This window comes from Ambystoma mexicanum, chromosome 8, assembly GCF_040938575.1.
Source record: "Ambystoma mexicanum isolate Mex_15411 chromosome 8, UKY_AmexF1_1, whole genome shotgun sequence".
NCBI lineage: Eukaryota > Metazoa > Chordata > Amphibia > Caudata > Ambystomatidae > Ambystoma > Ambystoma mexicanum.
The window spans coordinates 301,798,630-301,824,344 of NC_090929.1; the positions used below are offsets into that span (position 1 = coordinate 301,798,630).

The 25,715-nt window shown below is 46.8% G+C and overlaps 1 protein-coding gene across 8 annotated transcripts in view; it reads right to left on the reverse strand.

Annotated features, from left to right (window-relative positions):
* Positions 1-25,715, reverse strand: part of EHMT1 (euchromatic histone lysine methyltransferase 1) — a 2,375,011-nt gene that overhangs the window by 2,155,903 nt on the left and 193,393 nt on the right. The window contains exon 1 of one of the 8 annotated variants that reach the window (XM_069609711.1): positions 15,854-15,965. The exons of the other annotated variants lie outside the window; for them this stretch is intronic. The gene's annotated coding sequence lies outside the window, so the exon portion shown is untranslated. Of the gene's footprint in view, positions 1-15,853; positions 15,966-25,715 lie in introns of those variants that run through there. 8 annotated transcript variants of the gene reach the window in all.

Sequence of the window (25,715 nt, forward strand, 5' to 3'; positions counted from 1 at the left end):
TCCTGCACCCTGATTAGAAAAGAGATTAATACGTGGATGAGCTGGCAAGGAGCCCTTACACAATATCGATACCAGGACGCAGAGAAGATGGCGAAGGCCAAAGGAGAAAGGGGGGGGGGACCCTCCCACCCCTGCTCGGTAGAGATTGGTACAATTAAGAGTGACATTCAGGCCACACTAGAGGAGATCAGAGGGATGTGAACGGAGATAGGGGCAAAGACGGTTACCATGGAGGATAGAGCGATGAGGATGGAGGCTAACAAGGCCTCAATGGGTAACCTGGAGACGCAGATGGAGGCTCGTTTTTTGGCGGTGGAACGGCAAAAGAAGAAGTTGCATCTCAAAGTGAATAGAGAACTGGGAGAGGTGGGAATAATCTTCGGTTCTTTGGGCTACAGGAGACCGAGGGGAATCCCTAATAGGCCTAGAGAGGAAGATACAAGAAATAATAGAAATAGTCATCGGCTCCAAAGAGGGTGAGCGGGTAAGCCTGGACATAGAGCACCATGTCTGAGGGGGAAGCAGAGGGCTGCGTTTAGCCCCGGCATGGCTGCACTTCTACAGTGACAAGGCAAAAATCCTCGACAAAACGCAACGTATGGGGGACATGGACTATGGGGACTCCAGGGTTGCCATTTTTTCAGAACTTGTCATGCCAGACGCTGTTGCGACGCAAGACGTGCGGGACCCTCACCAAGGAGCTCCAGGAGAAGGGGGTGAAGTCCAGTTTGAGCTGGTGTTTGAGTAGGAGGGGAAGAGATATCACTTGGTTACAGAGGAGATGAAGTGCACTATGGAGGAGATGGTGGGGGCCCGTTGTAGAGTGTCCCTGCAGGAAGGAGGCTGATCCTCGGCGTGAGCCCATGGGTCTGAAGTCAGCTTTGGGAAGGTGCAGAGTTCAGGGGACGAGGACATTTCAGAAACCTCACACTGCATCGTCCCGGAGAGATGGCACATGAAGAGGTCAGAGGACTGAATTAATGCTAAAGTTTGTATCCTTTTTTCCTAAGGGGCCCGGGATTCTCCTTCGTTCCCGTTGAGAACAGAGGGCGGGACTTGAGTGGGGCACTTGTTCACGGGTGAGTTAAAGTTTGTTTCTGGCCGTTGGGATGAGATAAGGGAGGAGGATTTATTTGTCCATTTATAATGCACTGGAGCCCACGGACATCAGGGCACAGAGAAAAAAAAGTGAAAGAGGGGAGAGACGATGGGAGAGGGTATGTGCATGAAGGAAGAGTGTCCACCCGAAAACAATAGTTTTCACCCCTTTCCTGAACTTCAATAGATTGTTTTCGGTACGCAGAAGTTTTGGAAGTTTATTCCATAGGATGGAAGCTTGAGTGGCAAAGGGTCTATACATGCCTCTAGCACACTTACTTCTACGAACAGACAAACCCCATCACTTGATCTGGTTAGTCTGGCCAAGCTATGGATCTTGACACAGTCTTTAAAGTAGCCTGGGGCTTGGCCATATAGGTATTTGTGTCCTAATGTCAATGCCTTACAGTGGATATGAGCTTCCAATGGAAGCCAGTGGAGACTCCTCCTGTGGGAGGAAATAGGTTTGTGTCTGGGTATGTTCTTAATGTGGACTACATCTTTTTTTAAGACTTGGAGGCGCCTATGACTTTTTCACTGGCCCCCAGCATCAAGGAAATGAATAGTTTATCCTTGCCATTATTAGGGCACGAGCCAGTGGCACAGTTGGCCTTTGAAACATAGGGCTTCACCAACTTTAGAAGCCGAAGTACATATTGGGCCTTTTTAGCAACACTTCGTGTTAGCATCTGCGTTCAGAGAGGATTCAAAAGTGAATCGGTCTTATGTGAGGGGGGGGGGGGGGGATCTTGAGTTGGGGCGGGGTACAATGGTGCCCAGGATGCTTGGGACTCGGTCGGGTGCCTCGGGGGGAGGGGTGGCTTTGAAGGACAGAGGGGCAGGCAAAGAGCAGGGAGGCGACAACTCCATGCAGTGGTCGCTACAGGAGGAGAAGCTGTGTAATGGGGAAGGAGAGAACGAGCAGCAAAAGGACCCAAAGGGCTATGGTACAGCTGAGGGTGGTGTGAGAAACCTGAAGGTGTCTTCCTAGCTAGTCCCCAGAGATCGGTCATCCAGGTGGCCAGGCCACGGCCATAGTTATTGGATCCAGTTCCTGGGGGTAGACCAGTGAGGTAGGATCACCTGGAAGGGGGTCCTCAGAGTGGGAGACCGACGGGCAACACACGGTATTCCCCTTCTTTCAACACCTTTTCCCCCATCCTAAAATCTAGGAGATTCAAAACCACGCCCCGTCTCTTTTCCGATACAAACACCTTTGCACGACAAACAAGAGAACGACTAACACCAGATCAGTTTAGCTGACATGTCCCAATGCAAGGGTCAGGCAACCGATCAGAATCACATACCTGATGGCACTTTCCCTTCCCCACATGGATAAAAGGAGGAGCAAGAGAGCACAGTACGAGCAAGGCAGACCACATGACGAGACAGCTAACCAGGTTTGGCAGTTCAAGAGGAGGAGAAAGGCGGCGAATCTCGAGAGGCTGACCAGGAGAGAGACGTCCCTGCCCTTTTCTGCTCAGACCCGCAAAACATCTGCAGAGGGAATTGTAAGACCGAGGAAAATAGCCCAAGTGTGCTGCAACAGATGTCATCAGTACACAGAGCGGGTTGACACTGATAACCGGGAGCAAGAGAGACTCCCATTTCCGTGGTACCGGCCTTGACTCCAGTTACAAGAAAAGCCAAGCGGTTCATCAAAGCTTGCGAGTCAAGGGAACAGCCGGTCTGCAAGGAATAAATATCACAAAAGTGGCAACTTGAATCAAGTTCAAAGAACTGTAAAAGTGTTACAGGGAAGACGAGCTGCAGAGAGGGAACCAGCACCATGTGGGTGCTAACTCCCAAGACTCTGGTCGATCCTCATCCGAGTGAAACTACAAATAGCAGAAGGCCGTAGGAGAGACGCCAAGATAGGTCAAAGTGATCATACAGGTGGTCACAAAATCCCCATACACTCGAAAGCCTTTGACCTAAGAACTGTAAAGAAATTAAGGGAAGTGAATCCCGTGAACATTTGAAAGTAAAGTGAATGTGAAGTTACCAAGAGTGAACCCGACCGAGGGATGCTAACAAAGAGGGGGAAACGTCTAAAGTTCCAAGAGGCAGTGTGTTGACAAAAGGGGAACCCGGCCGAGGGATGTCCACTGAGACCGTTTAAAAAGACATTAAGATTTGTGAACCAGGAAAAGCCATAGTGAACCCAGAAGAGGGAAGCTGAAAGATTCGAGCAGGGTCAGCGTCCAGAAGGGGTGAGCCATTATCACACTAAAGAACTTAGATTTCGTTAAAGGAATTTTAGTTTTGGCATTTAAAATAAGTCAGGCCCTCAAAGGCAAGTGACTTTCGAGAGAAACGAGACTTGGTCGTAGGCGGTCCAGAGAGCAGAACGATCGTCTCATGCTGGGGGAACTCGAGCGTGTGCTGTGCTCCAAGATCCCACTTTACCCCATGCTCAAAACGTGGGGAAGGTTGACCCAAGCTACCGCATCCTGACACTTGAGAACACTTTATTTTCTTGAAAACCATCACAAACCCTTTTTGTATTAGTTGTAAGGTTTGGCAATAGGTTTCTTATTATAGGACATTTTTATTTGACAACGCCACTAGGACTGCCTTATTTTCTTTTGATGGTCAACGCTTGCTCCCATCTTAGATTTAGGTTTAAGATTAGGATGTTTCCAACCTGCATACAGTTTAATAAACACCCTTGAACTGTGATCACTTGTTTCTGTCTTTACTGTTGCCACCATGAGCTCCTTACATAGGTCGCGTTATTTCAGATCGGTAGTGGCTATGGGTTCAAATGGCTTATGGCACAACGCAGTAAGCACCACATTCACATCCCATTTTGTATGAGGGGTGCGCACCGGTGGAAAGATGCAGATGAAACAATTCCTTGCCGTCGAAAGGAAGGTCCAGAACCTGGTCTTGTACCTCCGAAAACTTTGTTGCATGGAGCCATGCCTTGCAGGAAGCATCAATTCCCACCATAAGGCCTCGAGCTAAGGTATATACATGGTGTGCCGCAGCTTCCAGCAGATCCTGTGCCAACACCGTGTCGTCCGACAAACCGGCTTTGAAGTCATCTAGACTATCCACAGGAATACACTCCTGAAAATCGGCAGACTCATTCCACAGCCTCAGATTAGCTGCTTCCAGCATGAGCTCAGTGTTCTCTTGAAGTTGGAGTGATGAATTGGCAAAGACTTACTCGCCCAAGGAGTCTAGAATCTTATCTTCCTTGGACAGAATCTGAGCCACAGCCTTTGAGGATGAAGAGGCCAGCTTTGATTGAAGTGTGGCTGCAGCCACCACCATCGAGGAAAGGAGCAGACAAGATAAGGCTATCTCCTCAGAGGTATGAAGCCTATATAGAGCGTCAATTCTTTTATGTGTAGCCCGGTGTGGGGCTTATCCCAGACCTTACGGGACTCAGATAAAATGTCCTTTTGGAGGAACAGGCCGGTGCGCTCGAGGAGACAGGGTAAATGCTCCCGAAAGCACCCCCTCCTGTGGAACAGGGGGGGCCTCTGGTACTGGAATATTAAGGAGGGCCACCATATCCAGGACTCGGTCACGGAATGCTCTGACGGAGCGGGGCTACTCATCGGTATCCAGATCTGTTTGAGGGTCATCCGGCGAATCAGAAACAGACGCCTGGCCCGCCTCAGGTTTTAAAGTGCTATCCTGCTCTGCCAGTGTCTTCTCTATGGGGGACAACAAAAGGTAGAAGAGGAAGAGCCAGAGGTGGGTCAAGAGGAAGAGTAGGAACCGCCGGGGCGGAGGGTGGAACAGGAGGTTCAGGGTCAATTTCCTTGAAAAGACCCTTAAAATACACCTTCATGGGGTCAGAGTGCATGAGCCTCCTCTGATGAAGGTTTAGGCGCTGGGGCGGGCAGAGGCCGCTCATAAGAGGCATACCCCCCCCCCCCCAAGAACGCAATGAGGATGGTTGCCAGGAAGACCCGCCACGACCGGGTCCACATAGACCAGTGGAGCAGAAACAGGAGGAAGCAAGACAGTATAAGGCAAAGGTGTCCAAGTGCGCCAGTCATAAGGGCGGAACAGATTTTTGCTGTCCACATGATGTGGAAACAGCTGCTCAGCCCCAAAAAGAAGGTTCCCAGCACCCGTCATCATGAGCGACGTGGTTCTCCTGCCGGGCAAACAATGGTATCTCCGAAATGGCCGCCATGGACCATGAGGGTTGGGCTGCCATTTTGTCAACACCTGAAGAGAACTGCGTCACATGTGTAGATGAGGCAATTGTCTCCTCAGGCGGGTCAAGGTATTTAATCAACATCTTACTGGACATCTTGAAGGACGCCTCAAAATTAGGCTCCAGGGGGAGGAACTTCGTCAGAGCTAGTAATGGAGGAGTTACAGTCTGTGATCACCCTCTTTGCACTCTCGACAGAAGTGGTATCACCACGCCCCTGAGCGCAGGAATGTTGAGGAATCCGCCTCACAGACAAGACCATCAGCAGGTCTCTGTTTTGTCGGTACAGACCTTTGCCTCAAGAAGAGGAACCCTGGTACTGGTAGCTCCCTCGAGTGGGGCCGCAAGCCATGGCTCGGTACAGAAAGCTCCAGAAACGGAGACCTCAGAGCGTCCCCCGGGTTCTGTGTGGAAAGCTCCAGAAATGGAGACCTCAGAGCGAACTCTGGTATCCAGACCCGCAGATGAACTGGGCTGAATTTTAGCAGTGATCCTCAGAACGTGGTCTGGTTTTGGCAGGTCTGTCATGGGAACCCCTGAGAAAACTCTGGTACGCCTGTTAGCCACCTCATGGGAACCACCTGGTAACAGAGCTACTCGAGCCCCTCTCAGACCTGGAATACCCCGGGAAGGAGTCCCCTGGCCGGGGCGCCTTAAAAAGCAAGAAACTTACCGGGCGTCTCTTTTCCTCAATGAATAGCTAGAAATGAGGAGGAGGAACGCACTGAAACACTTCCTCCCACCGAAGAAGACGACGTTTGAGTGCTCGGACGGAGAGGGAATCGCAGTAGAAACAAGAGTCCCAACGATGGTCCGGCCCAGACACTCCAAGAAGAGAAGACTAGGGATTTGCCCTGTCGAAGCAACGTTTGACAAAAAACGGAACCCAAATCCAAGACGCTCCGGAATAGATTGAGGACCAAGTGACCTTGGAATTGGAGCAGGGAGAACAAAAGGAAGAAAACATTTCCAGGTGATGCAAGTGTGTCCAGCCCCGACTGGGCGGAGAAAAGGACTGAAGGACGATGCGCAGGGCAGAGCCAAGGAGGGCGTGGTTACGGCCACATGCAGTACCCCGCATAAAAATAGGACAAACTTTAATGTTTTACAAAACTGCTCCGGTCCCATCCCGAAGGACGGAATGTCCCACAAGCATGGAGGAAAGGGGACGGGACATAGGAGTATAATATATTGCCACTATATCAAACTTAATTCAGAAGGGGTTCAAGGTCATTTTTGTGCATTTAATAAAACAGGAGTCTCAGTTAAAAACAAATCTACTTGTGTTGCCTTCCTGGATATCACTTCTGCCTTTGATAAAGACGATAATAGATTATGGCACACGCTTTTTACACTGGGGTTTTCCGGAAGAAAACTTCATATCATTTCACACTAACACCACTATGCAGAACAGACTGAATTCAGGCGACTATGCAGAAACCAACTATAATAGGAACGAAGCAAGTATGATTTTCAGCTCTTTATTCGATCTGTACCTGGCAGACCTTAGCGACAGTGTAGTTAAGGTTTGGAATTTGAGTGAATACAGGCCAATTTACTAATATATATAACCGGCATACACCATCATTGATAGAGCACATTGGTTTACACTGTAGCTTAGATGCCATTTGAAATTAAAACAGGCTGCAGATATTCTGAAATGTTATGTTACACAATTCTCAAGGAGCTCTCCAAGTAAGTGAACATTCAAGTAGTACTTAAATTGACTGACATGGATTGAAAAGGAGCCGTTAAAATGTCTGGGATACATGAATACAAATTGCATTTCACAAAAAAATCAAAACGAAAGTAAGGAACAAGTTACTTACCTGTAACTGTTCTCCAGCATGGGTCTGGCATGGATTCACATGCTCATGAATAAAGAATACATAACAGTACACACATGCACAACCACGGGAGGTGGCAAAGGCTCAACATATGCATCTTTTGCCTCCTCACCAGGCTCACCTTCAAGCGAACAGGTTGTGCAGCACTGCTTGCCCGACTCTGGACTCCTCCCTGGAATCCCTGTCGACAGTAGAATCTCGTGAAGGTGTGCGTCGACCTCCACGTTGCAACCCTGCAGATGTCCAGCAGGGGCACACCAGACAGGAACGCCATAGTTGCATCGATCGCTCTGGTCGAATGCGCTTTGACAGCCAGGCAACAGTCAGTTTGCCAACCAGTGACAATGGGTGATGCAGCCGCAGAGCCACCTGGAAATGGAAGCCTTGGAGATGGTCTTCCCATGATTCACAGGGACAAAGTTCATTAAAAAGTTGTGACTTCTGGAAACTCTTTGTGCGGTCCACGTAGAACTTCAGCGCTCTAGCCACATCCAGAGAGTGTAAATTCCTCACGGCCGGCGACAAAGGCATCGGAAATAAACAAAGGCAGCACCAAGGGCTCGTTTAGATGAAAGTTCGACAGCACCTTGGGCATGAAGGAGGGGTGCGTCCGCAGCACCACCCTTGTGTCGTAAAATGTCAAATAAGGTGGCTTACAGGACAGGGCATGAATCTCACCCACCCGTCGTGCAGATGTGATGGCCACAATGAACGCAGTCTTCCACAACAAGAACTTCAGTGGAACTGTATGCATAGGTTCAAATGGAGGGCCCATGAGCCTAGTCAGCACCACATTGAGTTCCCACGCCGGTGCTGGAGCCTTCACCGGCGGGAACAAAACAGTCCCTTGACAAACTCCTTAACCAGAAAGTGAGACCATAGCGACGACCGTCCCGGAGATCTGGTGTAGCAGGAAATAGCCGCCATATGAACTTTGATGGAAGCATGGGCCAGTCCTGCTTTGACCAGAGTAGATGATGCTCTGGCCTTGGCAAGTACCTCCTAGCAATCCGCTGGGAGGTCGTAACCCCCGAACTCTAATGCTGCAGGAGCCAGGCCTTCAGGTTCAGCGATCCTGGGTCGTGGTGCAGAATTGCACCTCCTTCTCTGGATAGAAAATCTGCGACCACCGGAAGCTCGACTGGAGGTGACACCGACATGTCGAGAAGGTCCGGGTGCCAGATCTGCCTCAGCCACGCCGGTGCGACGAAGATCATCCTGCACCGGGACCGTCCGAGTTAATTGACTATTCGAAGAAGCAACGTAGGGAACGCATACAGAAACAGGTCGTCCCAGGGGAATGACAATGCATCTCCCATGCTCCTCGGCTGGGCAAATCTGCTGGCGAACCTCTGGCACTTCGTGTTCGTTGCAAATAGATCGACCCGGGCATTGCCCCATCTGCGGAATAGGTGATCCACTTGGTCCTGCCGAAGCTCCCACTCGTGGCAGGAGCGCAGCTCCCTGCTGAGGGAGTTGGCAACGGTGTTCTACACTACTGCCAGATGAAACGGGATGAGGAACATCCCCTGTGCGACAGCACAGTGCCATAGGTACTGCACTTCTTTGGAGAGTGCCGGGTACCTGGGGCCCCCCCCCTGCTTCCCGATGTAAAACATTGTGGTGGTATGGTCCGTGAAGACCCGCAGCACCGTGCCCTTGAGGGCCCAAAACCATCCGCTCCAACATGTTGATGTGCAACGTCTTCTCCTCCGGTAGCCACAGGCCTCTTGCGTGAAGACTTCCGGTGTGAGCTCCCCATCCTTACAGGGAGGCGTCCGTTGTGACTGTCTCCTGGTGCAGTGGGGTGGGGTCTGGAAATCCGTGCCTCCGGACAGATTAGCGCAAACTCCCCACCACTATATCGCTCGACGGAAGCTCTCGTTGAGGGTGATCTTGTCTTTGGAGCTTCCCGACACCTGTATCTAACGAGCGTTGAGGAACTCCTGCAGGGGAAGCATCTGTAGCCTGCACAGCCGAATGAGGTAGATGCCCGACGACATGCCGAGCAGATACTTGATGGACCTCACCTTGACGATCTTCAGGGCCAACTGCCACTGAACCTTGCCCAAGATGGCCACTATCCCCTCCCCCGACGGAGACACCAGGCACGACACTTGAGTCGGGATCCCAGAAACAGCGCATCCTGCGATTGAGTCAAGCAGGACTTTGCAAAATTCACTGAGAACCCCAGATTCATCAGCAGGCGAACAGTCCTCGCCGTGTGGTAGACAGCGATCTCTTTCGAGCAGGCCCGGATGAGCCAGTTGTCCAGATAAGGCTAGATGTGAATCGCCCGTAGTCGCAGCTGCGCCAGGCACTTGAAGACCGTGGTGCCGACTTCAATCCAAAAGGAAGGGCCTTGGATTTGTAGTGCTTCGCTTGAACCACATAACGCAGGAACTTTAGGTCCCCTTGTGGATGGGGAAGTATGTATCCTCCAAGTCCAGCGACGACCGGAAGTCCCCCCTCTTCCAGCTGTCGGACACGTGCTGAAGTGACCATACAGAATTTTTGGGACTTGATATTTGTTTAGTCAATGAAGGTCGATTATGGGCCACCAGGCCCGGGTCTTCTTTTTGACGAGGAAGTATCTTGAGTACACTCCGGAGCCTCTATGGGACGAGCTCTATCGTGCTTTTCCTCAACATGGCCCGAATCTCCAGCAGCAGCTGAGGGACGTGGTTCTCCTGCCGGGCAAACGATGGTATCTCGGGACACTTCTGTTGAAATTCCAGGGTGTGACCAAGGGCGAGAGCATCCAGAACCCAACGTTGGTGGAGATGGTCTTCAACACGGTCATCAGGGGTGGGTCATCCCCCCTCCAAATAGGCATCCTTGTCTTAATCTCAGACCAGCGTATGTAGTGCAGAGAGTATGTCCACCGGAAGGTCTCTAGGAGGTACCCGAGGTGTGGATGGCAGCTGAGGTGCGAGCGGAATAGGTCGCTGGAGCACCGGCTGTGAGCCCAGGCCCCCGTCGTCCTGCTGCTCTTCCTCAATGGTGTCCTCGCCGTCATCTTAGTAGTCACCTTCCTCTGCGCGCTCCTTGTATGGCCTGCTCTTTACGTTACCCTCCTCCTGGACGGTTTGTAGACCGGTGAGCTCCTCCTCAGAGGGGATACCGTACCCTGGAGGGCCACTGCACTCCACCTTCTTTGCATCCAGTGGTGAAGGTCTCGGGGAGATGACCGGCATCCTCTTCTCAGGGGTCTTCGCCATAGGCTGGAACGCAGCCTCCCTCCTGGGAGTAAGGGACACTTTGGTCTTGGGGGTCGCGTCCTGCAGGACCGCCTCAGCAGCCTTCAGCAGACGCCGCCACCCCCTCGATGGAAGTTTGGTCCTTCGCCGTGTGCACCTGGGCCTTCACAGTCGGGGCCAGAGCCCCTAGGACTTCTCCAGTAGGACGGACTTGGGCCTCTCCTTGAGTTTGTCTGGATGGTCGGACTTCCTCTTAGCCGAAGATCCTGAGCGTTGACTGGTAACGGAGGCTGGAGACATCGAACACACCCTGGCCACTGAGGAGCAGTCAAATGGTGCTCCAGGTGACAGTGGACTTGCGGTGCTTAGCCTTCTGTTGGACCCCCTCAAAGGTCTTAAAAGCCTGCTCTCCCTTCTGGGAACTTTGAACTGGGAGAAGCATGCTGCTGGGACCCACCCAGAGCAGAGGCCTTGGCCTGTAGCCACTCATTCAGCTGCCGTGCCGATCCTTCATCGTGCGAGGGACCATCTCCTGGCAAAACACACAATCTTCCTCCTTGTGCTTCGGGTAAAGGCAGTAAAGTCACTCGGAGCAGTTCTTGAAAAGGGGAGCTGAATCATTCTCCTACAACATGGCCCTTGCGGGCGTAGACCTGAAAGAATGTTCAGGAATCCTCCCCGAAGAAACTCGCCCTTGAGGGGCGCTAAAGAATCCGAAAACGGGTCCCCGTTAATCGGAATGGTTGATCGATGGAGCACAAGACTCGATTGACTGAAAAATAGAGAAATACTCTTCCAAAAAGCAAAAACACGCAGTAAAAGCGTGAGAGCTAAACAAGGGGACTCCCAACACTTGAACATGCGGTAAAAATCTAAAGATGGCTGCCAGAGGAGGGGCTTAGGTGGAGGGCAGTCATTGGCTGGGGGCAGTATGACCCAGAGCTCAGTGATTGTTAGGAGAAAGACAGTTCAGAAATGAAACAAACTGATATTTTTTCTTTAGCGAGGATTCCCAGCATGACAGACTATTCATGAGCATGTGAATCCATGCCAGACCCCATGCTGGAGAAAGAAAACACTCCTTTCCTTGTTATCCAAGATAACACAGGTTTCTCAGCATGGCAGCTATTCTCATCCATAAGTGATCCTGTACCCCCCCACACCTCCTAGAAATATCCCAATGCTTTTATACGGCATTGAAATACTAACCTCCTATGTATGTTCACATTAAGTTTCTGAGGGAGTAGAATCTGGAAATGGCTTCTCACTCCAAGCTATAAAAGATGAACTAGGATTAACTTCACTACACACCACGGCCATGTTATATTTTTTTGTTACAATCCAGATGGCTGAAGAGAAACCCTTGCTTGGCCAGATTAAGATTCTTATGAATAACAACAGCTGTTGCACAATTATTTATTCTACCCGAGGATGAGGATATGAATTTAATTAATTTTAATTGAAATTTGCTTTTCATGAACTAAAACTGAAAGCACATTGATCAAACTGGGGGGAGGGGTCATTCTATTCACCTCGAGAAACATCCAGTGATGGGATATATTAGTCACTTTAAAAAAAAAAAGTTAAATTCAACCCCACATGCTAATTAATCCTAGTTCGTGTAATGCAAGACAATGCTATTTAGCTTCAATGTTTTACAATATGAGAATATTGGGGCACGTCAAGGCATTCCTAGAAATATGTGCATAAGTCCTTTTCTAGCGATCCTAATGCTGTTGAATCACTAAAACATTTAGTTTTAGCTTGTCCTGCTTGAAGACAAAGAAACCTACACTTTAAAAGTTCTTTAAGTTCTGATTAAAAAAAAGTTTTTTTGGAATCGCCTAATGTTAGATAGGCAGGTTTCATTGATTTTAGCTCTGGTAAAATTATTGTGGACATGTATTTAGCACTGATATGAATTATTACGGTACGCCCTTAAAGGAAGGACCACTAGGACCGCATATGCCAGGTCAGCCTGGGAAGTGAAGATGAAGGTGGAAGAAGCCATTAGGTGCTGAATGAGCCAAGGTGAAGTCAAGCCGTTGTCTGCTAGGGCAGCTCAGGTGAAGTTAAGTCCTGGGCTGCACGCGCCCTGGCCACCTGGGTGGCTGAAGCCCTTACAAGGACGCGGCCTGTGTCAATGTGACACATGGAGGTGCAGGGCTGCAAGGCTGGAGGCAGCGCCAGAGCTCAGTGGTTCACAATGGCGGCATCCCCATTGCAACGGGGACGCTGCCAGAAGCAAAAGTGGCACTGTTGGCAGAGTGATAAAGGGCAGCGACCCTCCTCTCCGAGGCATGAGGCCGCCCAAGAAGTTAACAGGTACGCCAGCAGCAATGAGCATGGCGGGCCCCCAGCCGGGCATTGGGGCTGCCCAGCGACTGTTTGGGTAGCCGTGGGATTGGCAGCACGCATGGTGAAGTGATGCCCCATGTGGTGGAGGAGCACTACCAACAGAAAAGCATACTGGGGAAGCTTACACCTTCCCATTTCATCCAGGGCAGACTCCAACCACCACCAGAGAGCACAATTCGAGGTACTCCAAAGGGGGGTTGACCGCAAAAGTCACCCCTATGTAATATATGTTTATATGTTATTGCGTTTGTAGATCAAGGTATATATTATGGTGCATGTGTATACTGATAGTTGTAAGTGCACACAGAGGACGTGTTAATAGTGAAGAAGGGGGTTAACCAAGAGAAGGTTTATAATGTTGGACAGTTGGGTGAAGGAAGGGGAGAGGGTATGAAAAAATATTGGGATCGTTTACACCCTTGCATGAAGTAGGCGAGTGAGTGGCAGCTTGGCCAAGGCCGCTCGGAGTGGGATCACCCACTGAGGCCATCCTCTTGCCTCTAGTGGGTGGTGCCAGGTGTAGGTCAGGGGTCTTTTCCATCAGCTCCACCCTATGGGTCTCCCTGCAAACCCTCCAAGGACATTTGAGCTGACTGGGCTGATCCCTTTAGAATGGAATCACACAAGGGGGAACTTAGAAGGTAATTAGGAGGCTAGGAGTGTTTAATAAGAAGTGTGTGTTTTTATAAACAAATAGGGGTCCTCATTGGGATCCCTAACAAATCCACCATTGGTGTGTTCCATGAAAGAGTAAGGTAAGGACCCAAGGAATAACCCCATCTCCTGTTAAGAGCAATTATATTTACAAGCGCAGAGCACCTCCCCCCTTCCAGCTGGCGTGGGTGTGGTTGGTTTGTGTGGGGTCTGTCCCTAGCCTGGGAGAGGGATGTTCACCCCTTGATAAAGGGGCTACATTAAGACGATCAAGAAAGTCTCCATTACAGGCAGAAACAAAATGAAGCAAAACAGGACAAACAAGGGGTTGAGACACAACTTCTCTTTTCTTATCAACTAGAAAACGGCATTGGTGGCCAATGCAAAGAATGTGAATGTTTGGTGACTGAAAAAGTAAATTAATTCCCCAGCACTGACAACAGCATGAACTCTCACTGCTGGCCATGTCTCTCACAAAAGTTGTCATTGCATTAGGAATCTCGGTTAATGGAGGACATGCTCTTCAACAGCATTTTGACCACCATTACCACCACTCCCACTCACTGCGCTTTCTCTGTGGGTGAACTCCCTAGCAAATCCCTTTGTGAATGTGTCTGATACAGCCACTGCTCAGACTAGGGTTCTATGCAAATGATATCACGTGCTTATTAAATAAGCATGTAATGTGGCTTCACCTTACATTTAGAAGTACAGGTCAAACCTCTCCAAAAAACTGCCAAAAGATCTGAGCGAACAGATCAGAAAACAAGTCACTGGAAACATGACTGCACAGAATTAACCCAACATTAAATGCTTTAGAAAAATCAATCGAGTATTACAATTGGGGTAAGTTTGTCTCTTCCTTGGTGCTCAGTGCTCGACATAAGTGGGATCATGGATTATTGAAATGAGCAAGCACGGTCCTAGATTCTGCCTTGTTACACTGTTTATCCAGAGCACTGTTCAACTCGGTAGTAGAAAGAAAACATGACAGACACCCTCAAAAGCAGATGCTGCATGCCTGCCCACCCCCTCCTGACCGGCATCACGTGCTTTTGCTTAAGCATTTGACATTGTACCAATTACTACTCATCCAAGGTTCAACACAAAATTGTTGGCAAGTCTTTATTTACATACGTCTTTAAAGCATAGAAAGATACGTCTTTAAAGCATAGAAAAATACTATCAATTTACTTCAGGCAATTAAGTTTCCATGGAGAATGTCACAAATTTAACGTTAAGGGAATACAGAGCCTTCCCGAAAAAGTCAATTTTCTTGACTTTCATGAAATGCAGAATCCTTTGAAGTAGTGCAGTTTGTGCTTGTTCTCAGAAAACACTGGCTATTTAAAGGAGACGGTTTAATCAAACATTTGCACAGAAATCACTTATTAAAAATTAAATCAAGAAACGGGTTACTTAGGAAGTCGGCAAGTAAGTGTGGTGTACATACATGTTATTGTAGAACCCACATCAGAAAAAGGTGGGAGGATGTGATCAGTTTCTCAACAGATTGGCTTATCTGACATTTCCTACCAACACCAAAAATACTAGCTTGGGTGGGTTTAAGGCATGTGCAATGCAGTTACAATTCAATTACATTCGAATATCTTAACGTATGGAGTTGCAAAAGAAAGAATTGTTACAATATGAAATGAGGGTAAAAGGACTCAGGTGACTGAATGGAGAATAGAAAGGTAAATAGAGTCCAAGCACTAATGACAGGCTTTTCCCACGTTTCAAAAATGTTCATTTTAAAAAGGTACAAAGTGCAGAAATCGACCATGAACAGAGGATTAGTCACGGTTTTAGAAGAGTCATTTTATAGCTGTAGAAAAAATCCTAAGGCAACCACAAATATTAAAGACATTCATAACGTAATACGTCCACCTCAATTGGGCTGTTAATCACAAATGCCAGTAATATACACAATACCATTTATGAAAAATACAACGCATTTCAAGACCATTCTTACGTCTTCAGGATGAGACAACTCAATTTGGGTCTTGGTCCAAGCAATGTAGACAAACTATTGAAACAATTAAAACTAGCATCTCTTTAATACTGTCTCCAATAACAATTCACCACAACATTTTTCAGCCTTAAAGTGATGAACACATACGGTTAAATTTGATGCAATTTCAAGTAAAACGCTCCAGATAAGGAACCACACACCATAAGCAGTTAATACAAAATTGGCTTATGCACAGGAAAATGCAACTGGTATGAATAACCTGTTTTGACATTTGATTCGTACTCTATACACCAGCAACAAAAAAGAAATACCATAAAAGTATGGATTGCAGCTCAGGCAAAAGTGTGTGTACAAATCCCCCATGCACACCCAGCCACGCAAACAGGAAGAGATCGTTCAAGAGGCTACTGGGATCTGGTTCAGTGTGTGCTGAGAGACGTCAATTCTGACTCATATTTCAACCCAACAAACACTCCCAATAGAAGCAGCAGAGGGTCGGCAGCACAAGCTCTTCAACAACGCTCATCCATGGTATTACCTTCGTCAGAGGCCTGTTCTGAGGCCCTGCCTCTGTGCTTTTCACCAAGGATTGCAGAGGCCTAGAGCACGTAGAGCACTGGCGTGCTCCCGAGTCCCAACCCACAGAGGGTGCTGGGGAGCATGCTCAGTAGGAGCCTACTGTAGAAGCTCTCCCTCCTCCAGCACAAAGCAGCTCACTGGCTGCACTGCCCTCGCAGTAATCTGTAGAGAAAGGGAGTGGAGTGGAAGGAAGACAAGCCACTGTAGATGCAACCCATTGCGATGGCAGACGGGCTGACGTTCATTTTCTAAAGGTCGTGGCCGTTTTAAAGCAGTTTTCAACCGAGCTTTTCAACGGATAATATGAAGTGGAAAAGCTATTTGACCAGCATATCCAGGACAGGGTGGCTTCATGGAAAAACAGCTCAATTCACACGCTGGTGCAATGTCACCCTTGCCTTTGTTCTGAAGGACTGAGCGCACTTGTCCCTATTGCCTACCCCCCTACCCCCCACGCACTTCCTTCTCCGTTGACCTGCATAATTTGAATGTACCATGCCTAGTAAGATCGTCTTGACTTCCCTATGTCTCGCCCATGCACCAATGCATGGTTGCACTTTGAAACACTTGTGTATAAGCGCATAATAAATAATCAAGGAGCACGGTATAATGTGCAAATAAAAACAGCATTACTAAGGATCATAATATCGGCTTTCCATTGATCAGGAGCAGACTGGCCTACAGCAACCCTAGAGATTTCCCAGTGGGCTTCTGCATCATGGACCTCTTGGGCTGGCTCCCACTGTGAAATAGGGCCACTTTGAAAAACCTTTCCAGGGCCTCTTATGAGTTTCCCAGTCCACCCCTGCTAATTATATTAGTGTAATTTCGAGTTAGCATTTTTTTTTTATCACTTTAATCAGAGAATAGTATTACCTAACCAGTTGGGCTCTGCTGGCTCCAGACATCACAGTAAAGTTTACGTAAACTAGTGTTTTTTCTTCTTCTTTGACATAACCACTGATCTGATAGATATTCACCCACTGCTAACTATTCTAAGTTGCATTTTATTTTGATAATGGGCCGATTACCCCCCCCCCCACTCCCTCCCCACCCAGTTGGATTTGGAAGGGGTCTTGCTTTTCTCTCTTGTGTTGCAAATGATAAAAATGTTTGCCTGTTCAAGCTCTTTTGCAAAAACTTAAACCACTTACTTTTCTAAGCCATTTAATATTGTATTCGCTCTAAATAACTGGCCCGAAGTAAACCATTTATAAATGATTTATTAACGGAAAATGTCTTCGAGCAGATGAAAAAACGATTCACCAGGGCACAGTATAAATAGCATGTACAATCCCAACAGGTCAGTGAATACCATGCTCTTCATCTATGCATCAAGTGCAGCCACTGTTTACCTGTTTGAAATAGACTTTTTTTTTTGTTTAAATGAAAGTTTAAAAAAAAGATTGTATTGTGGTTGACAGTTATATGGCGCCTTTTACCATTATAGTCTCAATGCGCTAGTTGTGGGAACGCCCTCAGGGACCGAAGTTCAAAATGTGGGAAATTACTGCCTAGTTTGAGAATGAGCATGCGTGCATTTGGCCACAATAAGGCTTATGGGGACTGCCTGTGCTCTGGAAAAAAGCAACCCACGAGGTCAGGCATGTGAATGGGTGCTGAGAGAGATCAAGAGAAAGCACGAGTGACTAAAGACTGGATCTTTGCTGCATACTGATGGCAGAGATGTTGAGGCGTAGTCTGGTCTAAGTAGGTGGAACAATTATGGGACCAGCGAGACAGAATTGGTCACAGTCGTTGCATTAGTCAGATGTGTCCGGGTAACCATGCCTGCAGCCAGTGTCCACTGGAGTGGTGTGTTTATAGATACCTAGAAACTCAGACATTTGTTGATGTGCCCGTCTGATCAGGTAGGGTCATCCTCTGTTGATTCTTGCGGCTGTGACAAATGGTTAGCGACACAGGCTGGCCTTTTCAAATTACCAAAGCATGGGCTATACTTTCAATCTCTTCCAAGTGGAGAGCATGGCGAATCTTCACTAATAGTGTGCACGTGCTACACCTTCACAATTGTTACAAGTACCATGAAAGGCAAACCCGAACAGTTCATCCAAGCTCGAAACCCGGCCACCCTTCATGCACTCCCAGTGCGACTCAGGGCAACCCCCTGCCTTTGCTCAGGTGCAATCAGTCTTCTAGACAAGGTGCGCATCAGGCCTTTTTATGCACAGAAATCTCAATACTGCCCTTTTAATTCTTCCTTGCTTACCCCTTACACAGGCTATTTATGGCAGCACCCCCATAAATCACGGAGCTCACTGGTAACAGCAGCTTGCAAATCTACTCTACTTTAGTAATCGACAGTTCCTTGAAAGAAGCAACTGGGATGAGTCCTGGTATTCAATTTTTTTAACCCTCTCCTCTGCCAATGATTCCATCAAGATAATACTTTATGAGTAATGTAAAAGGGAATTTGTGTTTTGTTCAACTGCCTGCATTTTGTAGGTTACTGCGTTATGAAAGCATCTTGAATCATGAACATGCTTTTCACTTTGACAGGTATTGTTTAAAATGAAAATTGTCTTAAACAAGAGCTGCATTTCTACTTCATTGGCTTTAATAGAGGCAGCACAGTTACAGCAGATTGAGCATTTCATACTTTGTTTTCTTTTCATCACAGAATCACACCAATTGCATAGCTAGGCATCTGGTCTGAACTTTAACTCCCTTTCTGACCACCCACCACAACCCAGTATAATGGATACAGGTAGAAGCAGTGCTGCATATATTTTCGGTGGCACAAATTGTACCTGTACCGCTCAACGGGACTGGTATATATTCAGGCAAAGTAGCATAATCAACAGAGCTGCTATACCATATGCATGTCATGGCATCATGCCCACATTTCTTAGCAGGACTGGTAGGTTTTGGGACAGTACCTACATTTCTTAACAGAGCTGCTGTTAAGAAAGCACGAACATTTGTTGGCATTTTCTGCAGTGAGCTAAAGTACAGAGCAAGAACAGTGTCAGATCTTCCCACCAACCTCAGACAGTATGAGAAGATGGCATTGCCGTCATACTTCAAACCCTTTTACTCGGTCTTGCGCTTTTCAAAACCTCTGCTTCTCCCATGTCCGATTACTGAGTCCCACTGCCAAAAATCGAGCACATTTCAAAGCCTCATTATGAATCTCCTGACTAAAGTAGGATAGTCCAAACAGGCTTAGAGCTTTTGAGACAAGCCATTTCTGTCAAGCAAGCCTCACATGGAACTGCCAGTGCCCTAACCCTATGTGCCCTTCAGTGTCAACAGCAAGGCAACTCAGTGGGTCAATAATCCTGCTGCAGAGATTGTGTAACCGGTTAGTTCAAATCCTGTTAATAGGCGAGTTAATGAGTCTGCATCAGAGATATGCATTTAAGATGCAGGTAATATTCAATTGTAACAGTTGACAACTTTCGACTTATCAAAAGGACTACTAACGGTTCAGTGATTCAGAACACGCATTTCATCCGGGATGCTCTACTTGTAATGGCTCAGAACACACCTCATCAGGGCTGCTATACCGGTAATGGCTCAGAACACGCATCTCATATGGGCTTCTGTACTTGTAATGGCATACAGTGTTGGTAAATATCTGCATTCAAGCTAGTGCTGCGTCTAGTCAGACAAACATTGAACTATAATTCCCAGCCTAATGGCCAAAAGAAGGTTTACACACATCTAAAAAGGATCACCCAATGGTAAAGCTTCGCTACATTTTTAAATAGAAAAGGCATTTTCAGCTTTTTGGATATTTATTGGTGCCATGTTTAAAGACAAACGGAAAAACAGAAGAGGAAAACCAACTCTGAACCCAAGCAATACAGAAGAACAAAGGTGTGGCGGGAGGGGGACGAAAGGGACAGAAAACATACTAGACAATCCAAAACAGGAATTCAAACAACAGAAAGAGAGCTATGAGCTACATAGTAGGGCAACAAAGAAAGTGAGAAGGGAAACACGCAATCCTCCTCCTTCTCCTCCAAACAACCTTTGTCTCAATGCCAGTAAAACTGAGATTGTATGCATTGGCACCCCTGCTCCCGCTTTCCCCCTCACTCTGGCCAATCTTCATTGACCCCCGCGCCCAGCCCCACTTGCGAGGTCAAAAACCTTGGGGTCATCTTTGACTCTACTCTCTCCTCCTCTCACATCTCAAACAAAGTCTATCAACTACACCCTCTCAGTGGCACTACCTTTTGTCACTTCCCCCAGCAGCTCAGTGTCTCCAGACGCCTGGTTCTCTCTAGGCTGGATTACTGCAACAGCCTCTTCCTCAACCTCCCTGCAACTCATCCAAAACAGAACATCGAGACTTATCCTTGGCCTCAAGTCCAGGGACCACATCTCTCTGGTGCTGAAATCCCTTCACTGGCTCCCCATGGCTGCAAGGATCAAATTTAAGTCCCTCTGCATTGTCCACAAGGCCTTCTGGGGGCTGGGACCTACTTAACTTCAACACTGCCTTCCTAAATACTGTCCCTCTTGAGCCCTCCGCTCAAGTTGCAGTATTTACCATTGTTTTAGAAATGCACTAATGGCAGAAATAAACGGTTCCATGTAATAATGTCGCCACCAAAATATCGCCGAAAAATGGTCTTTTTTGTGGCAACATTATTGCATGGAACATGCGGGGGACACCCCCGCAACCCCCAAATTATGATTTTTTTTTTGCCCCCATCGCCATATATATGGTCACCCAAATAATATCGCCACAGCATTTTCCCGGTGATATTTACGGCGACCATATATGTGGCGATAATACCCGATACCAAATAAACCACAACTTCTACACCAAAAAATACCTTTTTTACTCTCTGCCTACTTTAAATCTTTATAGCGGCCAGTTTACTTGCATAAGCAAATGGGTACTCCTGAAGCTTGTGTGTCTGCCATATAGAAGGCATTAAAGAGATGGGAAACCAGCTAGTCCTGGACGGGAGCTTCAGTATTTTACATGCAGCATTTTTCTTACCGTCATAAAAAATGTACTAAAAGTCGTAAAAAATACAGTCATTTATGTACTACTTCATACATCAATGGTGCCATATACCATTTGGTGTCCTTTATCAAGATGACGAGGACACAACCAAAATCTCCAGCAGAGATATATTTTTCGACTTCAAGGTTACCTAGGCCCGTCTAAACAGTTAAACACCATCAAATTGGGGACATGGTCACAGATTCGTGGTGGTGGCATAAATCCTTAACTCCACTAGGTATAATGTTCTGCCTGGGTCTCGAGCCATCCCAATCTCAGAGAAATGTCCAGATTGGTTGGTCCCCGAGTGACCAAGTAGGGGAGTAGGTTGGGAGTCCATTAGCCCTGCTGCTGTTTTCCTGGAAAGGTGGCGTAGTCACAGGGCCCGACATGGCAGCTCAGATGAGTTGAAGCCAGGACATCAGAGTGACTGTCTCAGGGGCATGCTTGCCTGAAGCCAGATTCCAACTTCCTGGAGGTGCCTTGGAGAAGAAATGTGGTGCTCGGACTGCTGAATCGATTGACAAAAGGAGCAGGCAACGTAACCGTGTATATTTTTACATGATTTGAGCCTTTTACCGTAATGTAATGATTCACCTTTCTCCTCACCTCTCTGAAATCTGACATTTCTGCTAGAAGACCCTGTTTTATATAATAAGCATACTTAATCTTTGGACTCATTACACATTAAAAGCAGGTTCAACTTGTGATTCTCTTTACCGTTATACATTCGTACCGACTTGTTGACGAATCTCTAGGTCACTTTGGGCACTGTAAGTCACTCTTTGATCTTGGTGTGTGTAATCGGTTGTAGGCTGGCGTTTGGGTTGCAGTTATGATAAAGAAGTCAAAAGTAACCAAGATTTCACATCCTAGCAATGATGGCAACCCTGGCTAAATCTGGAGGCAGTCTTTGCTTTCTAGGTCCACAAGCCATCTTTGGATGAATTAATGCAAGACAGGTCGGTCACCAAGTTATATCTCCAACACCTTCTGCTGGATATTAAAAGCAATTACACTATTGCTGAATTATCACAGGTCTCATCCCTTACCAAGCAGGTTCTAGGCCAGCAAGAAAAAGTTAGTATTTCGCCTGCAGACAAAGTTACAACATGTCGGAACTAACTTGTAAGTTTCATGTCCTAGAAGCAACGTGCAAATCTCTTCAATACAAATGTGAAGCTGTGGAGAACAGGTTGAGGCAAAACAACATTTACGTGTATGGAATTCAGAAACAAATGATGCAAACTTGAAATGTTTTGCTTGGGACCCGGTTGAGTATCATGGCGCTACTTTGCAATGTTAAAATGATCTTTGATAGGAACTACCGAGTTGAGTCATCATTCCAGCAAGAAATGGGTTTGAATACCAACATGAGAGAATTATTTCCAAACCAAATAACAGATTTTAAGTGCAGCTAGAATGTGAACAGATCCCGTTTAGGGAAGCAAATAATGAACTATTCCAGGACCTTCACAGGCAAAACTATCAAACAGTAGATCCTTAAGTGAGATTACCCCCTTTGCTGGGCGAGTACAATATAGATAACAGTTGTGGTTTTCCCGGTTCTCTTGTATTCTTACAACGATCATTCTGGTCTAGAAAATTCATGAAAGAAGCCAAACCCATTCTTCATCCAGAATAATCAGAAACAAACCAAAGGTTTGTCATCCCCACATATTGTAAAGCGTGGTCAAGATTATAGAGGGCACGATGAGTAAAGGCACATTGTTCCATTTATTAGTACTATATTTCAAAGTTGTTTTGATTCTGATCGCATGTTGACTGAGTTCCTAACCTGCCATTTTGGGAATCGATGTAGCAGTGCCATTCTGTTACTTTGAAGAGATTAGGGACCCAAGCCTTTGGGGGTCTCCCAATAGGCACAGGTCTGGTTTTCACTTTTTCACTTTTATTTCTTGTGGAGGGGGGGGGGGGGCGGGGGTAGGACCGTGGGGGGAGGGGGGGGGGAGATAAATAAACCAACTTGAATTGCCCCTGCGAGTGGTAGGTAGTGCTCATGGAAGACATTCATCAGAGTTGAAGTTCTGTATGGCAAAGGAGGGTTGTGTATTGGGCAGATAGCCACGCCTTTTTTTTTTACTTATGGAATGAGTTGGGTCGATGCTATGAGTCTAGTAATTTTGGGGCCTATACAGGCAATTGCTACGTAATAGTTTATTTTTGTGTCGGATCAGACAAGGTTTCTGTTTTTCCCCCTGAATGTCCAGGGTCCTAATTCCCATATGAAACGTAAGGTATGCTTTCCCGTCTGCAGGCACTAGGGAAGTAACAGCCATGCTCAGTTAACTCAATTCTGTACTCGGAATGAGCACAGCCTTGGCAGCAGCCTTTTTTCTCCCCAGTATTTTGCCTCCAGTGGAGGGAAAAAAGTAGTTTGGCTATCACTTCACTAGCGACTTCCCCTTCTCGAAGTAGGCCATTCTGTAAAGATTCCAAAGGCAGGTTCCTGATAGTGAAAGGATCTTCGTTCCAACAACTTGACCATCCGTGTAAGCCCACAATGGGAAACCTGATAATTTGTTAAACAGTCCCTTTCCTAATATTGCAGCTTTCTTCAGTGGCCACGTGATTGGGGATGATTTTAATACAGTCCCAATCCAACATTGGATAAAGTCTTTAACTCACTCGTACATTTTTGGGGAATTTTTTTGCGTTGGGGAAACGCCAGAAGGAAATGGGACTGGTGGAAGTGTGGCAATTCTTTAACCACAAGGTAATTAAATTCACCCATTTCTCTAGTGCATAGGGGTAATTTTGGTGATCTATTGTTGATATCACTGTTCACATCTTTCTCAAGGGCAGATATTGAGCTGTGTATTCACTTTGAGCATTTGCTGATACTGGCGGCCTTGAGCATTGAATGCTTAAATCAGGCACAGCCTCCATAGCATTTGAAGGACACACTGCTAAGGAACAGAGCAATTCGAGATGAGATCTCAACAGTTAATGTTTTTTTCAGAAAATAGTACACCATAAATTGGGATACTCTTAAAGCAGGAGTTTATTAATCACATTTCATGATCATGGAAAGAGCAGGGAACAAACAAGAATTTAACTTGAGAAGGTCTGAGCTGGATTCATATGCCTTTCACAGCCCCAGAACACTCCCTCACTGTGTGCATTATCTGCAACAGAATATTTTTGCTTTTATGTGGGCCCTCCTCCTTAGAAGAATTGTTGGTAACCAATATAGAGTGCTAGCTGGCAGCTTCCCAAGTTGCCCATATACTAGATTGTAGTCACTTTAGGGATTCTGGTGGCTGTAGAGCAACACCTATGAGAGCCCTGTGGTTTCCTTTTTTGAAGTTAACAGAATAGAGCCAAGGGAGCAAAGTGATTGGCCCATACCTTAATTACCTCATTATCTTACTGTGATAGAGCAAAGTGGCGTTGGGGAATTGGCCCACAGTGTCCTACACATTTCAATCCACACTTTTCCGAGGATTTGGGGAAGTACCAAATGTAACCCCCTGGGTTCGAGGCAGCCATAAAATATAAGCAGACATTTTTTAAGCAGGCTGCCCCATTGACGTTTGAGGAGGCCAAGATTAACTTTGAAATTTGGAAATCTGAGAGCTTTCGCTATTTACAGATGCAACACTGGACCGCAAATCCTCAAGTATGACAGGCATGCTTAAGGCTGGCTATTGCGCTGGAACCCACCAGTGCATCTTGTATCAAATAAGGGCCAGGTCTCTGCGATATACCACCTTCTTGAAAAATTTTATCAAGAGGAACAATTACCATAAATATCTAGATGATAGGGACTCCTGTGTATTAGTATTGAAACTGAATAATGGTCTAGCGTTTGGACAAGGGCCCAAAAATCCTATTGATGCAACATCACTAAGGAACATGCATACAAAATCTCTTTGATGGTACCCTTTCCTCAATCGACTAAATACATTTCTACCGGCTTACTCTAAGCTTGGAAAGGCTGTGTGGGAAATCATAATGGTGGATCACATGTGGTGGCATGCATCACATTTCTTTTAAAGAAATTCTCTCCAAGATAAGGTGTCTTTGAGCACCATTACCCCAATAACCTTTGGTACTGCTCTTGGGGGAACAAAGGGGAAGGTTTATAGCCAATGTCAAGTCACTTGTCCTTACCTCATACATCTGCTTAGTGCAGCTGGGTTATCTTTGGAGCAATGGTGGAAAAACCTACATCGCCCCACAATTTCAATCTGATGGAGTAAGGCTTATGAGTAGGTAATGGAAAACATCTTAGCTATACTTTGGGTCAATGCCTAAATTTCTCAAGACTTGGGCTCCATTTATGGGCTACTGCTCAGCCATTTAGCATCTTGTGATTAAGCCCTTAGTAGCGAAACATTTTCCAATTTATTAGAGGTTGGTGAGCTGTTAATGTTTTATATCTGCAAGGCAGAGTGGCTTCACTACAACTTTATATATAGAGGTTGATAGTTGCGGAGTATTACAGTTTGTTTTTAGAAACTCGAAAATGGGCGTCGACACAGGGCGTGCCAGTAATACTATCCCTAGTGTGACATCCACTGTACCCATGATCCCTCACGCGTCTAGGACCCTCAGATTGTGTTTTTCCTTTGTGACATGAGGTAGCGTGAGGAGTAGCCTGAGTACAGATAATCCAAGCAGATAGAAGATAAGACTACAAGCATCCATGCGCCTTCTCTCAGAGGGGAGGAATGGTGGGTCACATGTGAATCTAAGCAGATACAAGCATCAGAAATACGATTACAGTGAGTAATGTATCTTTTCTGAGGCTTGTGGAATCTGCTTAGATCACATGCTGTGCATAGATTATCGAGCAGTGTTAGAAGGA